The sequence below is a fragment of the Rattus norvegicus genome, chromosome 13, assembly GCF_021556685.1.
Source record: "Rattus norvegicus strain SHRSP/BbbUtx chromosome 13, alternate assembly SHRSP_T2T, whole genome shotgun sequence".
Classification (NCBI taxonomy): Eukaryota; Metazoa; Chordata; class Mammalia; order Rodentia; family Muridae; genus Rattus; species Rattus norvegicus.
The window spans coordinates 100,619,507-100,644,956 of record NC_141546.1 but is presented as its reverse complement, the minus strand read 5'-3'; positions in this window follow the sequence as shown (position 1 = coordinate 100,644,956).

Genomic DNA, 25,450 nt, shown 5'->3' with positions numbered 1-25,450 from the left:
GGAGAGGCCCAGGCCCATTCCCACTGTTTCACAGTAACCTCAGGAGAAAAGGGCTCTTTTCTCAACAGCGTTGGGTGTTTAAGGTAGGCATACTTGGTCCTGGGAGACAGTGGGCATTATTCCCAGTTAGTCTGCTCTAATTCCGTTTGACCTGGGCAGGCAGCAGATTGGTTCTAGACTCTAAGCACATGCACATGGATTCCAGTTAAAAGGAAGAGTCTCACGAAGGTCTGTACAACCTTCATTTTATTTATTTTAAATTCCTGGACAATGCGGACAAGGAATACCAAAGCTCTCGAAGAATTAGATTTGCATGAAAATGATCTCCATCTGCCCTGGCCCTTTGTGTGGAGGAAGTGCCCTTGGAGGCCTTGCTCTGGGGCTGGGCCTGTGTCTGTTCAGGAAGCTGCATTGTGGGGGCTGCATGTGCATTACGTCACCCACACAGTTCAGATCGGGGGATCACATAGCAGCTCTTCGGCTATTCAAAGTAAGCGTGGGTCTTAACTATCCATAGAACACTCCACTGCTAGTCCCAGCACTAATCAATAAAACAATGATCAGGAGCCTTCTCACTGCAGATGATGAAGCACGGAATATGGGAGACAACTTGACTTTAAGCTCCACCATTCCAAGAGTATCGATCAAAAAAAAAAACCCTACTGAGTTCATAAGAGCTCATCAGTGATACATGATAGTTATAAATATTGATAGTTTTATGGATGATCAACAATCATGCACTATACTGGAAAAGTATCATTTATATAACCATAAAAAAAGAACAACAAAACAATAAACCAAACCAGGGCTAGAGAGATGTCTCATGGGTAAAGGTGGATGATGCTAAGCCAGAGGACTGGTCTTTGGGATGCACGTGCTATCAGGGGAGGAATGACTGCCTCTAGCTGTTCTCTAACCTTCACAAATATGACTTGGCACATGTATACACATACAGAATACATACATAAAGACACACACACACACACACACACACACAGAGAGAGAGAGAGAGAGAGAGAGAGAGAGAGAGAGAGAGTCAGTCAATGTGTTAAGGGAAAAAAATAAAATCAAACCAACAAAGCAAAGTAATATCAGTCTGTATGAGTAGTCATATCAATAAATAAACCAGACTTCTAGAAAGAAAATTCACAATTCCCATAGCTTTATAAAGGGTGATCTAAAGCAACACTACGGTATATTACACTTCTCTGTGGGATGGTGACCATTACAAAGGATTGTGTTTTCTAAATTAACTTTTCGGTGATATCATTCTTATCAAAGCTATATTAGAATTTTATGAATAAAATAACTCCAAGGCTCAACTACCGGAAGCGTTTGAATGAAAGTAGCCCTGGAGTTTGAAATTATAGCTCAGTGGTTGAGGATTTGCTTGGAGCGCATGGGCTCTGATCTTGTTTACACAGGAGCAGCTTGTGGGCACAAGCAGCAGGGGCGAGGGGCGAGGGGCGAGGGGTGGAGCAGAGTGGGGGCTGGGGGAATGAGGGTGGTGGTTAGGAAAGTAGCCCGTCTCAGGAGGCACATAAAATATATATTATTGTTTATTTTATATGTGTGGGTGTTGCTTTGTATGTGTACTGCATGCACACCTGATGTCCACAGAGGCCAGAAGGGTGCACTAGATCCCTTGGAAGTGGGGTTACAGGTGGTTGTGAGCCACCATATGGATGCTGGGAATTAAACCTGGATCCTCTGGAAGGGCAGCAGCAAATGCTCTTAACCTGTGAACCAGCTCTCCCGCCCCGAGAGAAGAGTTTTCCTTTGGTGGCTCTAGAAGACTTAAGCCACGAGTTTAACATCAAACATCTGTGTTTGTTTGCGTGTCTGCATGCATATGAGTGCCCTGTGCTGTGGCCTGCACATGGTGTCTGTGTATATGATGGCCTCTGTGCTGTGGCCTGCACATGGTGTCTGTGTATATGATGGCCTCTGTGCTGTGGCCTGTATGTGGAATTAGAAGACAACCTGAGAGTCAGTTTTCTGCGTCCACCATGTGAGACTTGGGATCGAATTCAAACCATCAGGCTTCACAGCCAGCACCTTTTTACCCACTCGGCTACCTTGCGGACCTAGAAAACTTTATTATTTTTTCAAGTATTACTTATTTTTACTTTATATGTGCGCATATACGAGTGCTTTGCCTGCACACGTGTATATAGGCCACATGCACACCTGGTGCCTGAGGGAGTTTGGTCCCCTAGAATTGCAGTTACAGACAGATGTGAGCTGGGTACTGGGGACTGAACCTGGGTCCTCTCAAAAGCAGTAAGTGTTCTGAACCACGGAGTTATCTCCCCAGCCCCCACCTCTCACCCCAACACTCTTGATAGGAATCTGGTCAGGCTTCTGACAAACACCAGTGCAAATTCTCTCCATGCAGTTCTTCCCTAGGCTTCAATGGATTCCCCAAAACAAAGTTCCCAAGAGACCGTCTCTCAGTGACAGAGTACGTCTGTCGACAGGGTCCATACTTCCAAATGTTGCTCTTTTCTGAAAGAAAACAGGGGTGAGTGGGGGAGTAATGGCTTCAGGCCTGAAGCAGAGAAATCAAACAATGGATCTTTTCTATGAGGAAACGGGAAAGTCCCCGAGAGTAATGGAAAGCAAGGCCCACCGTGAACAGCCACAGTGAGCACGGCACCATCAGAAAGCACTGGGAATAAGATGACCAAGTCTTTGCTGAGAGGGAGAAACCCTAAAGGGGGAAAAAGCTAGAAGGAAGCCTCACTTATTTTGTTGTCCATCTGTTTATAATCTGTTAACTTTCAGATGAAAACTGGTAAGTGCAGAATGAAGCATGATCCGAGAAAGCTGACGTGTGACACCGCGATCAAAACCAACCCCATGGATGGAATCTACTTGCGTACAAAACCTATTGGGTAGCAGATACTTAGTCTTAAATCTTCGTCTCCCAGACTGTATTAACAGTTATAAAAGGACCTTTGGCCAACAGCAACTTAAGTATTCAAGTGTGCATCCCTAAAATGGGACCAGCTCAACTGCTGTGCCTTTTGACCAAAGACACAGGCCGCTTTAGGTGTATCCCTGAGAGAGAATCCATTGCCTGAAACCCACCATGGAGCAACGACCAGACACAAGTGGCTGGAAGGGCACTGGGGGTGGAGGTAGCAGGAGCAGGGGCAGCAGTAGCAGCAGGGGCAGCAGAGGTAGCAGCAGCAGGGGTAGCAGCAGGGGCAGCAGCAGGGGCAGAGGCAGCAGTAGCAGGGGCAGCAGCAGCAGGGGCAGCATGCATAGCAGCAGTGGGGGCAGCAGCAGGGGCAGCAGCAGGGGTAGAAGCAGGGGCAGGGGCAGCAGTAGCAGCAGCAGCAGCAGGGGCAGCATGCATAGCAGCAGCAGGGGCAGCAGTAGCAGTAGCAGGGGCAGCAGCAGGGGCAGCAGGGGCAGCAGCAGGGGCAGCAGCTGGTCGGCTGCACAATCAGTCTGTGTTCTCCCAGGAACTGTGCTTCCTTCACATCTTTCCCATTCAATAAATCTTCAGTTTCTGCTGATTTCACCTCTTAAATATTAAAATCCATCCACTGCTCCCGACTCTGTTACATCATCTCACCTAATTGCTAAAACACTTGCTGGCTGAGTTCCCTTGAATCCATGCTTCACAGGTCAGCCTGAGTGATCTGTCTACAGCATAAATCCGATCAGATCATGCCGCTTTCCTGCGGTAAGGGCCTCTGCGGCGCTCAGCGTTAGTGAGCGTTATGCCTGCAGACATAAGTCTGTCCGACAAAGCCCACCCTGACCCGGCTTCTGCTTTCCCTTCTGTCACCTCCTCCTCCTGCCTTCTGTATTTCTCCCCTTTTGTCACCAGTGAATACACTTGTGACTTGCTGACTCTGCCATCTCTGAGCTGAGGGATGTTCTGGTTTTGTTGTTGTTGTTTTTTTTGAATAAGATTTCTTGACTTTATTTTTTATTTATTTATCTGTGCATGCACATGTGCCTGCATGAATTTATGTGCGCTGTTCACACTCGGGTACCCATGGAGGTCACACCAGGCCCTGGAACTGCATACAGGTGGCCGTGAGCCTCCTGATGTGGGCGCTCGGAACTGAATGCGGGTCCTCCGCAGAGGCAGTGAGCAAGCACCCTTAGGCGCGCGTCTCCAGCCTGTTTCACAGCCACTGTCTACAGGCCTACACAGTTTCTCTTTCTGCTCTCCCTAACTTTGCCACTCTATTTTGGAAACACACCCCTGTTGGAAGTAGATATTTTGACACCGTTGGGATCGCTTTCTAAAAGCCCTTCACAGCCTCCTGCTCCACCCCATTCAAATCTCAGCCACACACTACCTACACGTGAACCTCGCACTGGCAACCTCAGCGCTGACCACTCCACATTTTAACTGTTTGCTTATGTGTTTAAGCAATCACTCCTTTACCAGTCCGGACGCCTCGCCAGGGGAAGGGTGGAATCCATCTTCCTCAGTGTTTATTGTATTACCTGGTACCCAACCATTGCGCAGGGCAGATAGCAGAAGCCCACTTCACCTTTTTGACTAAGTAGAAGGATAAATCGCTGCATAGAGAGAGCAGGGAAGGAGAGGCGTTTTACAAAATGGCCTGTGTTTCAAATGACGTGGATGAAGACATTTACAGGCTCAGAGGCCGGTTCTCTGAGTCCTCTATCGAAGTCTCCTTCACCGTCCAGCTGTGGGTTCAGAGCTGTTCTCCAATAGAAGGCTTTAGGATTCTCTGGAGTAGTGGCTGGTTGTAGTCACTGGATACAGTTACGGAGCCTGAAGACACTGATGTCCCTGTTCCCTTCTAATCATTTCCTTGCATCCACACAGTATACATTCTGTATCTGCGATCCTATTCAGGAGGCTGAGGCAGGAGGATCATGAGTTCAGTTCTAGCCTATGCCACAGAGTAACTCAGAAAAAAAGCATGTATACTGAGAGAGTTCCGTGCTGTAAGGACACGGAGGTCAACCGAGGGGGAATCAAACAGCTAAAACTAGAACAGGTTGAGTAGTAGAATCAATAGCTTTGATTACATACCCCCCCATGGCTAAGATGTGTGTTTACAAATTCATATAGATGTAAATTAATTAAAGAAATAATTGCTGACATGAAAACTGTCCCTCTACATTGTCTATAGATTTTAAAATTAGCAGGAAAATGTTTGAGATGCTATTTAGATATCCTCAAAACTTTTTCCTAATATAGTCACTGACTGTGCAGGGAAAACAGTGACCTTCCCAAGGACCCCTGTATACTTCAGCTGAGTGATGGAGGACATCTAATGGGGACAATCATGGTAGTCACCTTCTGTCTGTGTAGCACAGATTTGAGAGGATCTATGCACTTAGAAAGAGAAGGGCATCCCTGGCTGTAGGTAAAATTCATCACAGAATCAAAGCCCTTGCTTTGGGGCTGTAAAGGCCGAGAGCACAGCATAGTGGAAAGGCTCAGGACGTAAGAGAGGGAAGAACTGAATTCCTATTTTTCTTTTCTTTTATATTTATTATTTCATGCCTCTGCTTTAAGTCTGCCGTGACTTAAAACTAATCATTGCCCTTTCTCTGTACACTTGTGTGTGTGTGTGTGTGTGTGTGTGTACACGTGTATTTTATACATCTGTACACATATGGTGTTAATGAAGGCCAGAGGAAGAGATCAGATGCCCCTTCTATCACTCTGCACCTTATTCTATTAAGATAGGGTCTCTTTTAAAACCTGGTGCTAGGATGGGCAGTCTGTAAGCCCCAGCCATCGCCCTGCTTCTGTACCTCCAGTGCTGAGGTTACAGGCACACACATATAGCTTCCTACATTGTCTTGAGGATCTCAGCTTAGGTCCTCAGGCATTCTCAACCAGCTGAGACATCACCCCAGTCCTCCATTCACCTCTTAACGTTTCCACTGCCCTTCAGTAGCCCCGAGCTGCGCACCAAGAGCCAGACACGGGTTCCTGAGGCAAAACCCAGATCCAAACCTGAGCAACTGGTCCGAAGACAGACAGCCCAGGCAAGCACAACCGACCCCCGGTGTGGCAGGATCGTTAAGATACAGCCTGGGGTCTAATCTTGAGGAGCTATCAGAGCAACCGCGATGGAGAGGCAATCCAAGGAGTGGCTAATGGAGACCTTTCAAAAGTGTGTGCTCCAAAAGAGGCGAAGACAGCATCGTAGCCTACGGGGACCGAAGAGGACAGAACAGCTCAATGAGATTCTCCCCCGGCACTGTGTGCTGGCTCAGGAAACACGGCGTGGGTGGGAAAATGGGCAAGGTTAATTGTAGAGGAAAAAGGGGTCTCCTAGCAACTGGGTTGTTGTGGAAGAAAACAACTGTTTGCAAACACATCAAAGTGCCTCGTAAGTGCAACAGATATGAAATGGAACATGATACACAAGTGGTTGAAGTGCTCAATTTTCCCCATAAGTTGAAACAAGGCCTGCAACTTGTCTACTGTTTGCCAGTTTGTTGGGAGTCTGATAACACCCACACACACACCCAATGCACACACACTGCTGTTTCTCTCCAGGATGATACCAGAATCTATAGTACGTGTGGTCCAGGTTGTCCACCAGCTCTGTGCGGACAATTGCTCCTCCTACTTCAGTGCGTTACCTCATCAGATTCGGTGAGGCCTCAGGGACGGTGGGGTCTTACCGTCAGGCTTGCATCTGAGGCTGGGTTAGGAGCTCCTGGGTGCATCAATCCTCCATTTCCATGTCTACAGGGTTCACGTAGCCATTGTCATCTGGGGTTCTGCTAGGGTTGGGTCCTTGGGTACAAATGAGGTTATAAATTATGTAATATGCAGTGTTCCACCCTTCTCTCTATTCTCTTGTGTGTCATCACCTCTTAGAAAAGGTCCCTGAAGGGCAGGGTCACCACTGCTTCAGCACAGCCTGCAACTTCCCCTCTGTACCACGATATGTGACTGCTTATGTGTATGTGTGTGTGTGCGTGTGTGTGTGTGTGTGCATCTGTGTGTGTATGCATGAGTACCTGTATGTTCATACATGCTTGTCTATATACTTATGCATGTATACATATGTGTTTGGGTGTGCATTTGTGTGCATCTGTGTGTGTGTGTGTGTTGCCAAGTGTGCATGGTTATATGTATTTATGCATGTGCTTCTCTACATATTTATGCATGTATATATATATGTGTTTGGGTGTGCATTTGTGTGCATCTGTGTGGTGTGTTGCCAAGTGTGCATGGTTGTATGTATTTATTCATGTGTACCTGTGTGTTCATACATGATTTTCTATATATTTATGCATGTATACATATGTGTTTGGGTGAGCATTTGTGTGCATCTCTGCGTGTGTGTGTGTGTGTGTGTGTGTGTGTGTGTGTGTGTGTGTGTAAAGAGCTGTCTATAGGACGGGTTTCACGCTAAGAACTCCAACTCGCCCTCCCCACAGCCTCTGAAGTGCTTCCTGAGCTGTATCAGCCTAGATTTTATGCTTACCGAGCTGACCTCTTCTGGGGAATATTGATCCCAATTTAACCTAATTTAACATTATGAAGTATAATCTAATATGCACTTAGGGGAGAAAATAACACAACAGTCACCCATTTAAGATGTTAGCATTCGCTTAAGTAGAAAACTGCCTCCCGGTCTCTTTCCTAAGGAGCGAGTCGTACCGACAAAGCGCAGAGTAATTAAATTACAACGCATCGCTTGGCCAGAGCAGCCTTCCTCTCTGTACCCATGATTTCACTCTATTTTTGAAGTACTTTCTCAAAACAAATAATACATGCACAAAAGAACTGGATTAAGCAAGACTTTGAAGTTATTACACTTGCAAGAACTTGAAAGTCATAAATAGCATTTCTTTTCAAAATATTATTAACTCACGGTTTTCGAGTTTACCTTTCCACTAATTAATGAGGCTCCCCCCCCAAAAAAATCTAGGGGCCAAATTCTCCTTTTATGATTCACTTCCTGCATCCTAATGATCTGAAGAGGTTATTTGAATTTATAATATTTTACTCATAGAATAATCAGGAGGGCAATTTATTCAGGGGTGGGGTACTTGGCCCACATGCCTCTTACATTTTGGAAATAGTGCGTCCCCTATGAAGGATAGTCTAAAGGAACCCTCTCAAAGTACCCATGACTAAGCCTGAACACATTGCACACTTCTTTCCTAAGTGAATAAGCCAAGTGTGTTTACTGGCCATCCAACACCTTGTCCTGCTGCCTGCGGTCGGTTGAGCCAGTGTGACCAGGCCAGTTGGCGGCTTCATTCAAATGATGAATGTGTGTGAGGCTGCGGTGTCAACCCCCTGTCAGACATTTGAGGAAATCCTTGCTTGAGGTACCGCACTCCAGAAATGTCCCTTGACAGCACAGCTACAGGAAAGAGAACCTTTCCCGGAGGTTGATGAAAATCAGAAGAGTGAGTGCCTGGACACATCTTTCTTGGATGAGGAATGAATGGAGCAAATCCTGAGCCTGAAGTCAGAGCTGCTTCCCTTCCATGCCCAACCAGGGTGACTGTATAGCTGACCTCACAGACGGCCATCTTCTCCAATGCTTCTCATGCTTTTGATGATGAAGAACAAGAGACTGCCATCTCTCCATCTGTTCCATTTATAGCGCCTATACCACTAAGCATGGTTGATTTTATGTGCTAGCAAGGACCGGCTACAAGGCATAGATGTTGCCATGAAGCCATTCTACATACACGATTAACATTTAGGATCTGTTCACTTTAGATTAGTTATCCTGGGTAATGGGGTGAGCCTTGTACAATCAGATGGTAGCCTTAAGAGGGAAGAGTGGGATTCTCACAAAATAAAGTCTGTTTCAAAACCATAAAACTCTGAGGAGGAGCAAGCACGACAGCTCAGAACATAAACGTGCTTGTTGCCAAGACTAGCAACCTGAGTTTCAGCCCCAAGACCCCCAGAGCTGTCCTCAGACTTACACACACACACACACACACACACACACACACACACACACACTAACACCACTCTCACCCCTACCCTACCACACCACACATGCATGCACACATCCACTAAATAAAAATTAAAAAGATAAATAAAATGTAAGTAACCTTGAAAAGTTTCCATTTTCCAATTAAACTACAGATTTCAGAAAGCTGGTCCCACAACTGTGTGAACCAATTCCTTAAATAAATATGCACGCACGTGCGCACACACACACACGCACACACATATGATATTTATGTGTATATGATATATGCTGGATCAAAAATAACTGACTCCATCATTATCTCTTTATCATTAGTCTAATATCTATTTAGTTCCTATCTGTATAGATTTGTCAATCAGATATCTAGCTTCTATTTATCACCTATCTATCATCTATGTATCTATCATCTGTCTGTCTATCTATCTATCTATCTATCTATCTATCTATCTATCATCTATCTCTCTATCATCTACTAATCATATATCTAGCATCAACTTGTCGCACTACTTATTATTCTATTAGTGCTTTTTCTGACTAATACAACTCATTGTAAATCTTCCTCCCTTCTTCTCTCTTTTCCTCATCCCCTCTTCCTTTCTTCCTTCCTTTCTCCCACATGGATTCCAGGAAACTCTTTAAAGCCAAGCCATGAGTTCCTGAGAGGGGGTGATTACGGGGAGCAACATAGAGAACCTTTTTAGGTTAAGAAGAGAGGTCCCCACTCTGCTCGGTAGTTAACTTCTGCTAGCTGTTTTGGGGTTAGTTATGGCACAGTGGAAATTATACTCACAGATGGCTACACCCTTTCTTCACACTGCAGAAGATGCTTATTCTTTTCCAATAGCGTTTCTGCACTCAGGCTAATTTTGGAGAGTACACTTGAATGTAGAAACAGACGTTTTACTTTGTAAGCTTTTATTATAAACACACATTGCTACAGCAAATGCTGACAATAGGCTTTGACTTCCTCTTTCTTTCCTTTTTTTCTTTATTTCTCTCCCTCACCCATCTCTCCCCCCCCCTCTCATTTCTGTTTTGTTTGTTGCTCTTGACTTTCTGCTAGAATGGAGGGTTTAGGGAAGCAAAAATTAATGTGTCCTCCATGGCGTCGTTGCGAGTCAGCTCCTGCCATGAACAGACAGGTTTTCAATGAAGCCCATAGGTGACCATTCACCCAATGCCAGCCTAACTCCCAGGCCTGTGCATCACTGGTCAGTCTGTAACAGGGACTTACTAGATCTAGCTGGTTGTGTCCCTGTCATTCAGACCCTGTCTAGTTTTTAAACTTCTTAGCTCCAGTGACAGACAGGTTTACTTTCACAGGTTCAAGAATGAACTTGAACATTTATTATTATTTCTCTGTCTAAAACTAATGTAGTACCTCAAACATCCCCGATTCCCACCAGTGTAGCAGTAAGTGAGTTAGCATGTGATGCCTGCGACTTTGGCTATAAAGGTTTATGGTGCCTCTGTTTATTCTTTTCAATTTTAAGAGTTAATGTAAGTTCTTGAAAAAATCATTGAAGAGCGATGTGGTTAAGTGAGGGTTTGTCTCCCTGCTGAAACGTGAGGTTTGCTCATACACAGAATCAAAATGGATCGTAAAACAGCCACTGACACCTTTTGCCAATTGTCTGTAGAAGGAGACCCCTAATGACACATGCAGAATCCGACTTTGCCTCCTGCCCCAGGGAGGCCTTTTGCTTTAGGATTCTGTCTCTCTGCTGCCAAGTGCTAAAGCCAAGTGCATCGCTTCGGCCTTAGACACATTTTCATCAATAAAACCTCTTATAAAACAGATCCCGAGAATGCTGAACGTATCTGCCAAATAGCCAATTAATTATTTTACATCCTTGTTGAACAATGAAATAATTTACGATGGTAAGCATTTTAACCCTCACAAATGAACGCTCTGCAAACCACAAGGTCTGCCTTTCAATTAGGAGGACGGATCACAATTAGGGGTGAAAAGAAGTCATGCTGCATGTTGGAAATTTTCCCCAAAAAGAAATAAAACTCCCAGGCAATAATGGCCCAGCTAAACTAAGGGAGTTGGGCTTTTTAGAGAAATAGATTCTTCTGAAAGGGAAAAGATCAACCGTAATCCAGATTCCCTTCCCCAGAGGCCTTCTTCTCATAAATTGTAGCCATCAGTGTGGATTCTCTCGCCCACCAAGCTTTGGACTGTGTTACCCCCAGTTCAGACGATGTCTGTGATTTCCCTCTGCCATTGACAGTCATAATTTCCGGTGCCAGGTCCATGGGAATGGTGCCTCTAACTTTGCCTTGTCCAGAGAAGAGGAAAATGTGAACTGAGGCAGGCCATGTGTTTGACTGGGAAGGGAAGGCCTGCAGAACATGCTTTTGCAGCCAAACATAAGATGACACTGTCAAACTGTGTGGGCCATGTCGTCGTGCCCTCTCTACTTACCCCAAATCAAACCACCAAGCTGCAGAGAGAGAGGTCACAAGCAGGCAGCTGAGGCAGAACAAAAAATGGCTTCCAGGTCCAGTGGAGGAGAAAACAAACCCCTCACTCAAAGATGGATATTCTGGAATCCCATTCAAGGAAAAGGCAGGGAAATGTCCGTATCTTGAGTCCATCTCAGATGCTATCTGTAATGACATGAAGTTTAAGTTTAATGTCTCGAATTGCCTTCTTGCCAACTTCAATCTTATTATTTTTAAATCTTAGATCATCTTTAACCTCAACTTTCTAAATAAGTCAGAAAATAAACTTGCTCAAGAAAACATACACTCAAACTGGCTGCCTCGGACCTGGACTCCCCCGAGGACTGAGTTCTGTATTGAGAGTCCATGGGAGGCTGCTTTGGAATTCCTGAAGCCCTGTTTCTGTACCAAGGGTTTGGGCTTTTCCTTCTTTACCCAGTTCTGGATGAGATTCCAGCTTCCAGAAATTTCTAAGTACAAAACATTGGCGAGGATTAAGGAATTTATGCATTCAGTAGTTGTACCTTTTCCTGTCTCAGGAGAATAAATATTTAGCTCAGCTCTTGGACATATTTCTTTCTCTGAGTTGCTAGTTAGAACTGTCAGGTAAGGAACTCTCAGGTCATTTTCTATTTGGTACCAGCCCACCACCTTACCTTACGATGGTCCAATCTAAAAACGCAAGGTTGTCTTTACAAATACAATTAATTAGAATATAAAATAAAAACTGATTTTTATTGTATCCAGGAGATACCAGGGGATCCTTTAATAATGTCCTTCTTTAGAGTTTTTTTTACACTGATTCAGAACTCTTGGAATCCAGTATCAAGAACAATTTTCAGTAAGACATCTAACTAATCTGGAGAGCATATTAATGGGATGATTTGCCATGTACTTTAAGTAATACATTCTCCCCAAATTTCACAACTCTGGACCATAAACAAAAACCAATAAAACAGGACTTATGCTTTCTGAAGGGATTATTTTCTTTGGAAAATAAAAAAATAAACAATTAAAGAAAAAAGAAGGAAGGGGGATGCATGGGATGGGTGGGGAAAGAAAGGGAGAAAATGATGTGATTACTTTCAAAAAGTGTATTAGGAAACATTTCTTTAAGGAAAAAATTGATTAGTTTGGGTGTTACTTTGTATTTTACCTCAGTATAGTCCCCCGTTGGGTTGTACGATAGTTGATCTTGTGGTCGACACAACACGCCCGAGGAGAAGGAACCTCACCTGAGGATCTGTCACCATCAGATTAGGCTTTGGACATGACCGTGTAGGCATTTTCTTGATTGTGGATTGATGTGGGCGGGCACAGCCCACTGTCAGCCATGCGTCACTGGGCGAGTGGCCCTGGGCTCTCACAGGAAGGGAGCTGAGCAAGGCAGGGCAAGCAAGCCAGTGAGCAGTATTCCCCCATGGGTGCAACTTCAGTTCCTACGTCTAGGTCTCTGCCTTGAGTTCTAGCTCTGGCTTCCCGAAATGATGGACTGAAACCTATGAGCCAAGTAAATGGCTTATTCCTCACAGTTGACTTTGGGCATGGTGTTTACCACAGAAGCCAAAAGCAAACTAGGACAGAACTGGCCTCTAGGAATGTGGCAGGTTGGTGTAATGGGCCTGGTCACATGCTGTTTGCTACAACTGTTTCGTGAGAGGAAGGTAGAGGATTCTGGAGCTTTGACCTGGGACAGTGACCGAGTGCTCAGACCTAAAGGTGCTGTTGTAGGAACTGGGAGAGGATGCTGGGAGCAACACGGACAAGGTCTGCCTTGGAAAAATTAGAGGGAAATTTGAGAATTTCTTAACAACTTTAACAGGGCTGGTTGACTTCATAGAGGTGAAACCTTTGCTTCCGGGGACAATGGGTGCTGGAACTAAAAGAAAAATCAATCAGTTGTGATCAATAAGAAACCTGCAATACTGAGGTGTAATCTTCTGGGAAGTCTTTTGTCAGGGCCAGCACATGGAAGCTGTCGTCCAGAGCAGCCAAGGCTGCACCTAAGCTGATGGCAAAAGTTGATAATGTATAAGACTTCGCCATGTGGTACTGGTTTTGAGTCATGAGAACGTCAAAATGGCAATTGGTGTTTATCCCAGCAATAGAAACCAAGCTAGAACAGGTTGTTATATAATCAGTATTTCATAGACCTGGTGGCTTTGACTCACATGGGAGTCCCCAGGAGCCGTCCCAGAACTATTTCCTGGTGTGCCAATGAACCATTCATTCTCACAGGGCAGAGGGAAAGCAATTAGTTTCGTCTCTTTATCTGTTTTGAGAAAGAGTCTATGTAACAGCCCAGACTGGCCTCAAATTTACCATTCTCTTGCTTGCTAGGGACTTGCTAAACTTGTGCCATTAGATCTGGCTTCCTTGTCTTCTTGTAAGAACACTAATCCATCCACAAGGGCTCTACCCTCTTACCTAATTAGTGGACAAAGCACTAGGCTGATGCATGTGGAGTGTGTATGTGTGTGTGTGTGTGTGTGTGTGTGGTGTATTTGTGTGTTCATGTGTATACATACATGTGTGACAAACTTTCCATCCATAGCAACAGCGTAGAAAGAACAGAAGGTCCTCTGACAGAAGAAGTATTGTACAGGCCCAGTATAACAGCCCAACAAAGGCTTATCTTCACCCCTTATATTTGGATATTTTAGGTACTTTTATCCACCCTCATCACATGACCAAAGTCGCATGATCAGTCCTTTGAGGTACTTGTAACTATTCAGGGGGATGCCTTAAGAGATCTGTGTCCTGATTTTGCTAAGGTTTTTTATTTTCCTTAAAAAACAATAACCACAACAAAAACAAAAAAACAAACAAAAGAAAAACCCCCAAAACAACCAATTCCCATGTGAATGACTCTGGCATTTTGTAAGGGAAGGCTAAAAGGTTTCATGGAGTCAGTTATGCAGATGTCCTCATTCTCTAAACGGTTGTAAATGTGTCATCTTGAAGATTGAACAAAGAGATGAAGCTAAGAAGAAGGGCCACCACTGGGCTCCTATTTTATCATTTACTAGATTTGGTGTCTCTGGGCAAGTATTTTCCTATCTGTGAATCTCTGTTTCTTCATCCTGACTGTGGGAAAAGTGACTCCTACCTCAATAAACTGCTAAGAGATGATATCTGGAAAACAAGCAGACCAGTTCCTGGAATCTAAGGCCAGGTCTGTAAAGCCTGCATCACCAACAGGCCCTTTGCAATGGCTGTTCCTTCTACATGCTGCAGCCATTGTTAGACTTTCAGCTGTGTTCTGTAGTGAGTGCTGTCTCTCTCCAGCACACTCTCTCCCTTCCCCTTCCCCCTTCCTCTTCTCCCCTGTGTGTGTGTGTGTGTGTGTGTGTGTGTGTGTGTGTGTTATCCTTTCCTACCAGACTTTTTAAAATGTATTTAAACCACTCTACACAGCTCTAAGTCACGTGCGAGCATTTCACCAGCTTCCCATTTTTACGTAGCATTTTTATCTGTCCTTTACAAAATCCTTTTCTCTGTGTATGTTATGTGTATACATATCTATGTTTGTGTGCTCATGCGTGTGAGTATTGACACAGTTAGGTGCATGCCACAGCACACATGTGGAGGTCAGAGGACAGCCTTTGATGTTGGTCCTCACCTTACATCTAGACTGAGCCGAGTCCCTTGTTAGCGGTTGTGTAGCTCGGCCTGTGGGATTTCAGGGATTTCAGGGGTCTCAGGGGTCCTCCTGTCTCTACTTTCCATTGCAGATTAGAAGCACTGAGATTACAAATGTGTGCCACAGCATCTAGCTTTTCATGAGTTCTGGGAGTCTGAACCCAGGCACTCAGGTTATGCAGCAAGCTTGGGCTTCTCCACTGAGCTGCCCTCATCATCAGTTTTTTAAATTAATTTATTTATAATTAATTAAGTAAATTTTAACTTCAGCCAGCACTAGGGGGCATGTAGGGACCCCCGTGTTGAAGTTTAAATAAAGATTTTGCTGTCATGACTGATGATACTTAAGAAATAGCTGTATTCTAAGATAGCAAAGACTTTCCCCCCATTTGTTCTGGAGTTTTATGGGTTTGGCTACTGAGCACTGCCTGTGATCAGTTTGATTTGCCATACAGCATGGTGTAAAATGTTGGACATGCTTGCATATGGATATCTAGTTATCTCAGCGTCCCTCACACTGAATTCCGCTATCACCTTTGTTGTAAACCAATTGCCCATGAATGTGTAAGGAGAGATACACTTCTGGATTCTCCATCTTTTGATAGACATAATCTTTCTGCACCTCCAGCTCCACCACAGCCTTGCATATCATAGCCTTGTGATTGATCCTGAAATCTGAGGGTGTGAACCCTTCGAATTGATCCTTATTTTCCAAAACTGCGTAGACTTTTCCCTATAAATAGTAACATCAGCCTTCACGTTCTTCTAAATGAGTATGGGAGTTATAGTGAGATAGCATTAAGTCTACATAAATGAAAAAACAACTTTTCTGGCTTTTCTAGTCTTTCTGGTTTGAAATATTAGTGAGCTGCAGTTTATTTCAACTGAAGAGGAAGCTATGTTTGCAACTCCATGACCACACACGTGCATTAGAAAGACATTCATGTAGCATAAGTCTGTCTTCCATTTAGTAAGAGTTCTGCCATATTTGACTTTGTACCACATGGGAAGAATAACTGAAAGCCTGGACTAAGACCTTGTATAAAGAGATCTGGTCTGGTAGGACATTTTACCTTGTCAGTTTAATCCCCCTACACATGCATCTTGCTTCCAATAGCCAGCAAATGCAGTTCACACTCAATGCATATTCGTTTCTGTATGATTAATTTTAGCAATGTTGTGATACATAACTGAAAAAAAGAAATTTAATGACAAATTTGGTTTGGCTACATGAGTTGAAAGCCTGAGTGTGAAGGCCTGAGTGTGAAGGCCTGAGTGTGGGAATCCGAGGTAGGTGATCATATTGTGTCTATGGTCAGGAAGCAGGGAGAGACAAATCCTGATGCTAGACCTTCTTCCCCCTTTTCTTCCTGTCCAGTCCCAACCCCAGCCACCTTAGGCAGGTCCAGATCTTGTCACGTTGATAGTCAGTATTCACCACACTGCAAACTTGCCTCTGGCCCTGCTGTGATCTGAGTCTTGGTTCTTAACTTATGATTTGTGTTCCCATGGAGCTGGTTTACTTAACCCACTTTGATCCAAGGTGCTCTCGGATGATATTGGATTAGAGTCACCCCACGGACCAGGCTGTTAATGTGTCAAATGATTTGTTTAAAAGGAGCCTTCTAAATTTTGAGTCACAAGAGGTCTAAGATGAAAAATTTACATTTTTATCAACGATCTTTTGGTTAAAAGATGCTCTGAGGGGTCGGTACCCAGGATTCTTGCTGTATAGACTGCCCTGTAGCTGCATTCCCTGGTATTGGATGACTTCCCTGGCTCGGTTCTGCTGTGCCGGGGGCCACAGAGGCGTCACAGCACTCACTGTGAGTTTAGTGTATGTGGTTTTGTGCTATTTGAGGTGATCCTTGCCCTCTGGGGAAAAATAATCAGAGGATTATATAGAATTATCTCCCCCAAAGGCTGCAAGGACATAGTCCATTATCCACCTTAGGTGGCAGTATGGCCGATTATGTGACATTTTGTCTTTGCTACTCTCTGACTCAGACTATTAAGAATGTAAAGTAAAACTTAGAAACACCTGTCATTGATTGGCTGAACTCTTCCTAGGCCATCTGGAAAAGCCCTTCTCATTTAATACATACAGTCTCCCCAACACTTTAAGCTATTATTCAAATCATTTCTCGTCTTCATTTTATACTTAGGACTGCGATTCGTGCCAAGAAGACATTTTTTTTGTATTCCCCTGTCCCCTCACTACCAGCATTGGAGGAATGTCAACATGAAAGAAGACGGGGGATTATTTAGGGTGGCCTGAGGGGTAATAAGTAGGATTAATGGGATGAAATTGAGCAAAGGAAAATTTAAAGTGAACATTGGGAACATTTTCCAAAGATTGAGATCAGTGATTCTGTGGAATTAAGATCCCAGGGGAACTTGTGGGAGCCCCTTCTACTTGAAAAAGTTCAAACCCGATCAGACCAAATATTTGAATATAATCCTACCTTGGCAGAGAGTAAAACTTCTATGGCTGCAAGGTGGAAAAAGTGACTTCATGGGTCTTTTCCATCCTGCCTGCTATGAGTCACGTGATACACGCTGTTATGCGTGCGTCACAGAATCAGCCAGACCCAGGTCATTCGCTATACATTTCAGCCACAAAATCCAAAGTTCTGACTCCCCATCCCCACCACTTTCATCCACCCCAAAGATATGACTACTGCAGCAGACGCTGAAAGCTCTCTTGGGATCTCTGGGTAGTTTATGCTTGATTTAAATATCAGAATCGAATGTGGAGATCCATCAGAGAAGCTGAAGGTGTGTGGGTGGGTGGGGGCTGGTGAGTGGATTCTTGCCCTTGCACTCTGGGAGACTCTCAGCCTTACCCATTGTAGACAGACAAGAACCTTCCCCTAGTAGCTCACAACGGTAGCTCCATTCAGAGGCTAGGCTGGTTTAAGGACTGCGACGGGGCTCTCACATCTACTCTCTCATCTTGTTTACAAGCACTCCATCTTCTGCTGCCTCTCCCAGGCTGGGGCTGGCTGTTCCCACAGCAATCTTCAGCCTTATGGGAGCTTCCCTGAGAAGCAGTCAGTCTCCCAGTCTGCCCCTGCTATAGACTGCTTCAGGGAAGTCAGCCCACATGGGACCCAGGATATTCATAAAACATCATCATTTGTCATTGTCATCATCGTCATCATCGTCATCAGTTGCCTTCTTTCTCCATGGCAAGTTTAGAGGGCTGGGAGAATTAGCTCAGTCAAAAAAAAAAAAAAAGGAAAAAAAAGGTTTTTTGTGGGAAAACAAGGACCCACGTCTAATCCCCAATACCTGTGTAAAATAGTCAGATGCGTGGGCATGTTCCTGTAACACCAAGACAGGAAGACAGAGACTGAAGAATCCCTAAGGTTTGCTGGTCAGTTAGCCTAGCTAAGACAGTGGGCTTAGCAAGTGAGAGATCCTAACTCAGAAAGAAAGGTAAAGAGGGGTTGAGAAACACTCCTAATATCGACCTCTTGTCTCCATGCAAACAAGTGAATACACTTACCTGTGCACATATACACTCCCCAACACACACACACACACACACACACACACACACACACATATGTACACATGTACACACACACAGACACACACACACACGCGCACGCACACACACATAAGCACATAGGACAATTTTTTAAATGTCCAAATAGATAAAAAGCATCACTCCTTTGGATTTAGTTCGCAAAAGTGGATAGAGCAATTGCTGAATCACTGGGACTGACCAGACACCTGTCCTAGGCCTTGGTGGTAGATTACCTTTCTCCCTCCCTTCTTCCCTCCCTCCTCCTCCCTTTCCTGTAACTTGCTATGGAATGCTGTTTTTCCTTATATGCTGGAAAGTTCTTGGAGGAGAGAACATAATACAATTGGAGGAAAGAAGGAAGCAAGGAAGGAGGGAGGGAGGGAAAGAGGGAGGGAGGAAGAGAAGGAGGGAAGGAGAGAGGGAGGGAGGGAAAGAGAGAGGGAGGGAGAGAGAGGGAGGGGGAATGAAAGGGAGGAAGAAAGGAAGGGAGGAAGGAGGGAGGGAGGGAAAGAGAGAGGGAGGGAGAGAGAGGGGGAGGGAGGGAGAGAGAGGGAAGAAGGGAGGGAGGAAGGAAGGAAAGAAAATGAGAGTATATTTGATTTTGTTTTACTTGTGTGGATCTGCTGTGTATGGGGTTTCCCTGATGCCATGTAAATAATGATACTGGATTCCAGTTCATTTCCTAAATCCTCACCTGACAATGCTTTCCTGGTGCTTTCGTTCCATTTCTGTCAAGCAGAGAGTTTGAGCATGCCATGGATTTGAGCATTGTGCCATAGTTCTTTTCCACAGGTCACCTGGGCAAACTTCTGTTCCTTCTTCCCTCCCAAGATCCAGAGGTCACCTCTGCCTTTAGTGAGAACCCATAGTTTCTTCTTCACGTGGGTTCCTTTGATTGTCTTATATGTTCATGAAAAGGAAGATTGGAAGCAGCATTAAGTTAGGAAACTAGTTAACAAGATGGGGGTTAGGAATGTTAGCCAAGTGAGACGTCTGCTTACTAGACTTAGTCTTGGAAGGGCCACAAGTGATCCCTCCATTCCTGAACGAGGCAAAAGGAACCTAAGGTCTTATCTGAGTCCCTACAATTAAAATAGAGAATTAGCTGGAAACTCAGGCCTGGTTTCAATGTTCACACATTTTGTTTATTCTGTATTTCTCAGAGAAAAGTAGGGCAAAGAGTTAGACTATTAGGAAAACGTGGCAGCTTTTAGAGAAAAGCTTAGCGTAGACTTTCCTTTGAGGGCAAGCTTTTATAAGCCAGCCCACAGAGAGTTCTGTGAGAAGACATGGGGGACATATGGATTACAAACATGCAAAATCCATTTGGGGAGGAGAACGGGGATTGGAAGAATTTTGGCAGAAACATTTGCTCTTTCAATATAGTGTGTCTGTATATAGAGGTATGTATGTATGTATATATATTATCAAATTTAAAACATTTGAGAAGCAGTCCCAGGCACTTCAAGCAAAACCACAGGGCGGTTCATACAGTCTGCTAATGAGTTCCAACCCTTCTGTTGTGTGGTCTTTCAACTCTGAGGGTTATGCTCCAACCTGAGTTCTGCCTGTTTTATACATTTTAAGATCGGTATAAAGAGACGAGATCTCATTCTGCCATACAGGAACCTGAGTCCCGGGAGTCAGCATTTAGCCAAATGGCTTCATTGTGTTTTGAAGTTTAGTCCACTTACAAATAAATTAGGCTGCACAGTGCCTTTGTAACGTATATCATGAAAAATGAACAGCCAGCTTAAAATAGGTTTTCTTTTTCTGCCAAGTGCATTATGTGAAAACTGTACTCCATCTGGCAGGGGGGGACTGTGTGGTCATGTGGACGGAGCTTAGGTAAGGGACAGTCCTTTGTGTTAAGAGGAAATCCCTTGAGACTCTTGATCTCTATCAAGACATTTGTCAAGATGGACGGAGAAGCACATTATTAGTCAAGCCACTCCCTCTTACTCCCCCTCCCTGCCCATAACAGCAGCTGACCGTCGAGACCCCAGAAGGAGTTGTCTTCTGCCTTCTAATCCAAAGGCCACAGAGTAAGTGCCCACAGTGGATGAACTTCACAGATTCAGTACAATCTCTCATCACAATTTGAATAATACTCATCACAGAGATATAGAAAATAACCTTAAAAGTCCTATGGAAGCAAGGAAGCCAGATAGCCAAAGAAATCCTGAGCAAAAGGCACAATGTACACCACACTATCAGACCTCAATTATATCACAGCCTAGATTAAAAGAGAAAATCTATCAAAAATAATGCAGCTAAAGCCAGTGACTTTTAGCAAAGATATCTAAAGTATACGTTATAAAAGCTACAGCCCCGTCTATAAATGGTGTTGGGAAAATTGGACTTCCCCACATGAAAGAAAGAAACCAGATCCCCATCTCTCACCCTGTACGAAAATAAATTAAAAATGTATCACAACTTGGAGATGCTTACGATGCAGGCTCCGGCAAAGGCTTTCTGAGAATGCAATAACCTGGGAAGTACCATCAGGAATTCAGAGATGAGTGGGACATGGGCGTGAAGACCTTTGATGCCAGCACTTGGGAAGCAGAGGAGATGAATCTCTACAGGTTCAGGACCAGCCAAGGGCTACATAGTGAGAACTTGTTTATAAGAAAAAATGGTACTGAAAGATTGGAATGTATGAAATTGAAACTCAGCATGGCCTAGAAAACAATCAACTTCTGATGGGCGATCATGAGAAATAGCAATAGTCCGGGTTGTTTAGGTGGGGGTTTGGGGCACTTCCCTGAATGACAACTCCTGGGGAGTTCAAGAACATCACCCATCCACATAGAGTGTCTCCCCTCCACCTCTTTTTTTCAAAATTATATTTTAATAAGCTTACAAAAACAATAAGTTTCTATAAGGCTTCTTCATACGTGCTAATTTTCGGTTCATCTTTTTCATCTAAACCTATTGGACCACACCCCCATCCCTGGGATTTTCCCCAGAAAGAACATGGCCTGTTAGCACTTTGATTTTTACCCCACTGAGAAGCCACCTTGAACTTCTGGCCTCCAGAACTTGTAGATGGTGACATATTGTTGTTAGACATCAGTGGGTATGATAATTACAGCAGAAATAGGAAACTAATATAATTGTGCTGGAATTGCTATCTCTGGGAATAATTTATTAAATGTCTGGTACTCAGGATGAAGTTTTCTGAACCATTTTTTTTAAAGGAAAAGTTACTGTTTCAAAATGAAACTGAATCCAATTGCTTTCATATAAAACAGTTGACAGGAAGATATATGCAGGCCTTTTCTACTCCGTATTATCTTCAAAAGAATCATTAAATGATTTTTTTAATGTCTCATCAGTGCTGTGTTTCATCTGATTGTTGCCTTAGGCACATGTAGACACACTCTCAACTACTCCTGAACTTTTACCTTCGAGTTTGAAAGCCCTTATCTTTTTGAAAAAGTGTATAAAACTGATCTTCTGACCACCTAGCAGAAAGTAGGTCTTACATTATGGGAAGCCACTGTGCTGGCATTTCCTAGGTCACTTTTCAAAAGACCTGGAGAAGACAGGAGAGTGCGGGCTCTCTCTTGTCTTCCTACGATGTCTAAAGACCATCGTTATCCCGAGGGTCCCTCCTCCCTTCCCATCTCTCTGTCTGTTGATGTGTTCAGTCATGGTTACCTACACCTCTCATTCTTTTGCAAGCTCGCTCCTTCATCTAATGTTTTATGATCTCCTGTAGTTCAAAACACACACCATCTGAGGAAGCTCATTCCATTAAAACCCATCTCTCTCCAAGCACTCCTCTTTCATTTCCTCTCTTTATACCAACCATCCACTCTTAACTTTCCTTCAACCCTGTATTCACATTTCGACTCTGCTCGCCTGTACCTCACACCCAGCTCCCTACTGAGCTTACCTTAGTCAAAGTCATGGATGGCCATTTGCTCGCTCAGTCCCAGGAGATCAGATAACCCACGTCAAAACATACCATCACTACCAAAGGCTCAAAACATACCATCACTATCCAAAAGCTTGTGACAACTTACAAAGATGTTTCAAAATCTATTATGAGAAACAGAATGAATTTTGTAGAAAGGAGAACGGGATCCAATTGTTAGTTCTTGCTTCTCTATCGCCCGGTGGTTTCAGAATTAACTCAGACAAACCTTTACATCTTTGTGAACCACATGACTCTTTACATACGAATCCACGTCTCATTTTATTGCACAAGTTGGCCTGGACACTACCCCCCACGTCCAGCTGCATGTATCTGCATTTGGTCTTTAACTTACGTTTCTCTTGTTTCTCTCTTAAGTGTTGACATTTTAGGCATGCACTAGCCTTGGAGACTTCCATATGACATTTTATTTGATTTCCAAAGGAACTCCAAAAGACGCAGACAGTATTCTCAGGATTCCCCTTTGAACAATAAGGAAGCAATGCTTAGGGCAGCCACACTTCTAGTGACCCACAAGTTGGTCTTAAGTACTGGATGCTCATTCAGCTCTCGTTTGGGCCACTCTGCTTCCGGGAGCAGTCATATTATGTAATTTACTGTGTGGTAACTGGCACACTGGACCAGGTGATTGTGCTAAGTAGCACAGAGACACCTGAAATGTTGGATCTACTGGCGTCTATCCAAGAAGTATTTGGTTGTTTGTCCATGGACTAAAACTCGTCGAAGGTTGATGGAATACAAGGTATTTATAAAGCACAGAAGCATCCTTTCCAGGGCAGGCAGTAGACAATGGGATGGGGGCAAGGGCGACATTCCAAGGAGCTTTGCTACGGGAATATTCCCCTCTGAACCAAACAGAAGCAGGCCTGAACGGTTGCGTTCTTCGAATTTGTAAGTGCAGAAACAGTAAGTACATTTATCAACAGGGCAAACGGGACATCCATGTGCAGAGAAATGCATCTTTATTCCATATTGCATACAAAACTCAAGTAGACTAAGTCTACAGATGCGCATTCTGAAATTGTAAAGCTAGGAAAAAGAAATAACAGGGAGGGTCACCCCATGATATAGGTGTGGGAAACAAGATCTTTGGACATGGCTCTGAGAGTTCAAACAAACAAAAAAGCATAGTTACATATGATATCCTGTCAAACGCTGCAGGGTGAAGAACACGCCTCACACAACGGAGAGGGAGAGGGCTATTTGGCAATCCTAAAGCAGACAAAAGACTGGCACGTGAAATTCGCAGGGGGCATGGACCGTGCTGGAGCCTCCTGGTTGAGCATCCACAATGCTGGGGTTTCAGGTGGACCCTGTTGAGCTGGCCTCTTTATTTTCATTTTTATTTTTAACAAGTCTGTGTTCAGCAGTTGCAGCTTGGGTCCTCATGCCTGCCTGGCATGGGTTTTATTGACTAGGCCGTCTCTACATTTCCCATGATTTGTTTGACTACATCCCTCTGTTCCTGTTTTCTCTGTTAATATCATTAGAAAATCATTTATACATTTAATGTCTGCATTTCTCCATCATATTCATCCATGGGTTGTATGCTTTAATATATTTATATATACACACACATATATATGCATATATATATGTATAGATGTGTATGTATATATATATGTGTGTATGTATATATATATATATGTATATGTGTATATATATTATAGATAGATAGAGACAGGGACAGAGACAGAGACAAAGATAGATATATACCTGGCAAGTATTTTTATCTAAAATAGTGTTGATAATTTGGAGTTGAAACAATAAATGATAATAAAAACTATTTTATTCAGCCAACATCATGAAGAGTAGAGTTTCTTGAATATTTCTAAGAGTTTACCATGAGACTGCCATGCTCTTGCTCAGCGTTGCTGTGTTTGATCTTGTGTTTCTCAGTCTTGTGGACCTTCTGGGATGCTGATCTCAATGGTCTTCTGTCTTCCTCCCCCAGAGGATACAAACACTCCCCCACACACACACGAACACATACACACACACACACACACACACACACACACACACACACACACAGAGAGAGAGAGAGAGAGAGAGAGAGAGAGAGAGAGAGAGACAGAGACAGAGATAGAGACAGAGGCAGAGGCAGAGGCAGAGACAGACAGACTGACAGAGACACAGAGACACAGACAGAGAGAGGACAATCTCCACACAAGATGTCTTTGAGAAACATGCCCCCAACTGCATATTTACTGCTGCGTTTGCAATGACCAGCTGTCTGATGATATGATTAGTTTTCTTCCTCTTAACTTACTTGATGGGCAGACACACACTTGTTAAGCCTGTTTGAGTAGATAACCCAGAGGAGAGTTTCAGTGGTTGGGAGCCCCTCAGGTTCTTACCAGATCTCTTTCTAGAATTTGGAGAAAACACTAGTGACCTTTGGAAGAGGCACCACACCTCAGCTCTCAGCTCTCTGCTCTGAGAGTCGTTCTTTCTTTTCCGATCCAGCTTTCCACTGAAGCAAGCCAGACGACTCCAGGTATTTCCCTAAACCACTCCAGCAGCTGGGCTGTGGCACCTAGACCAGTGCTATCACCTTGTTTATTAGAATAAGCCACCGATCCCTATTAGTCTGAGGAAACGTCCAAATGACTTCAGCTGAGGTAAGCTTCATCCCTGTCCAATCCAGCTGGCATAAGTTGAGAAGCTTCCTGTTGGCTCCCTGAGGTGACCTGCTGCCTGCTGACCAGGTCTTGGTTGGAGTTCAGGGCATAGTCATGAAAGGGCACACCCTTCTTCAAGCACTGGAGAGGGGATTCAGAGAATTAAGTCCTCTGGTGCCCTTCCAACCCAGTACAGATGCCTTTGCTGTCATTGTGGATTATGAATAGAGCTGGGAATGCCTGTGTAACAGAGCTAATTTTTCCTCTGTGATAGGTTGCCAGTGCTTTGGAAATAAGTTTCCTCCTTCTTGCTTGG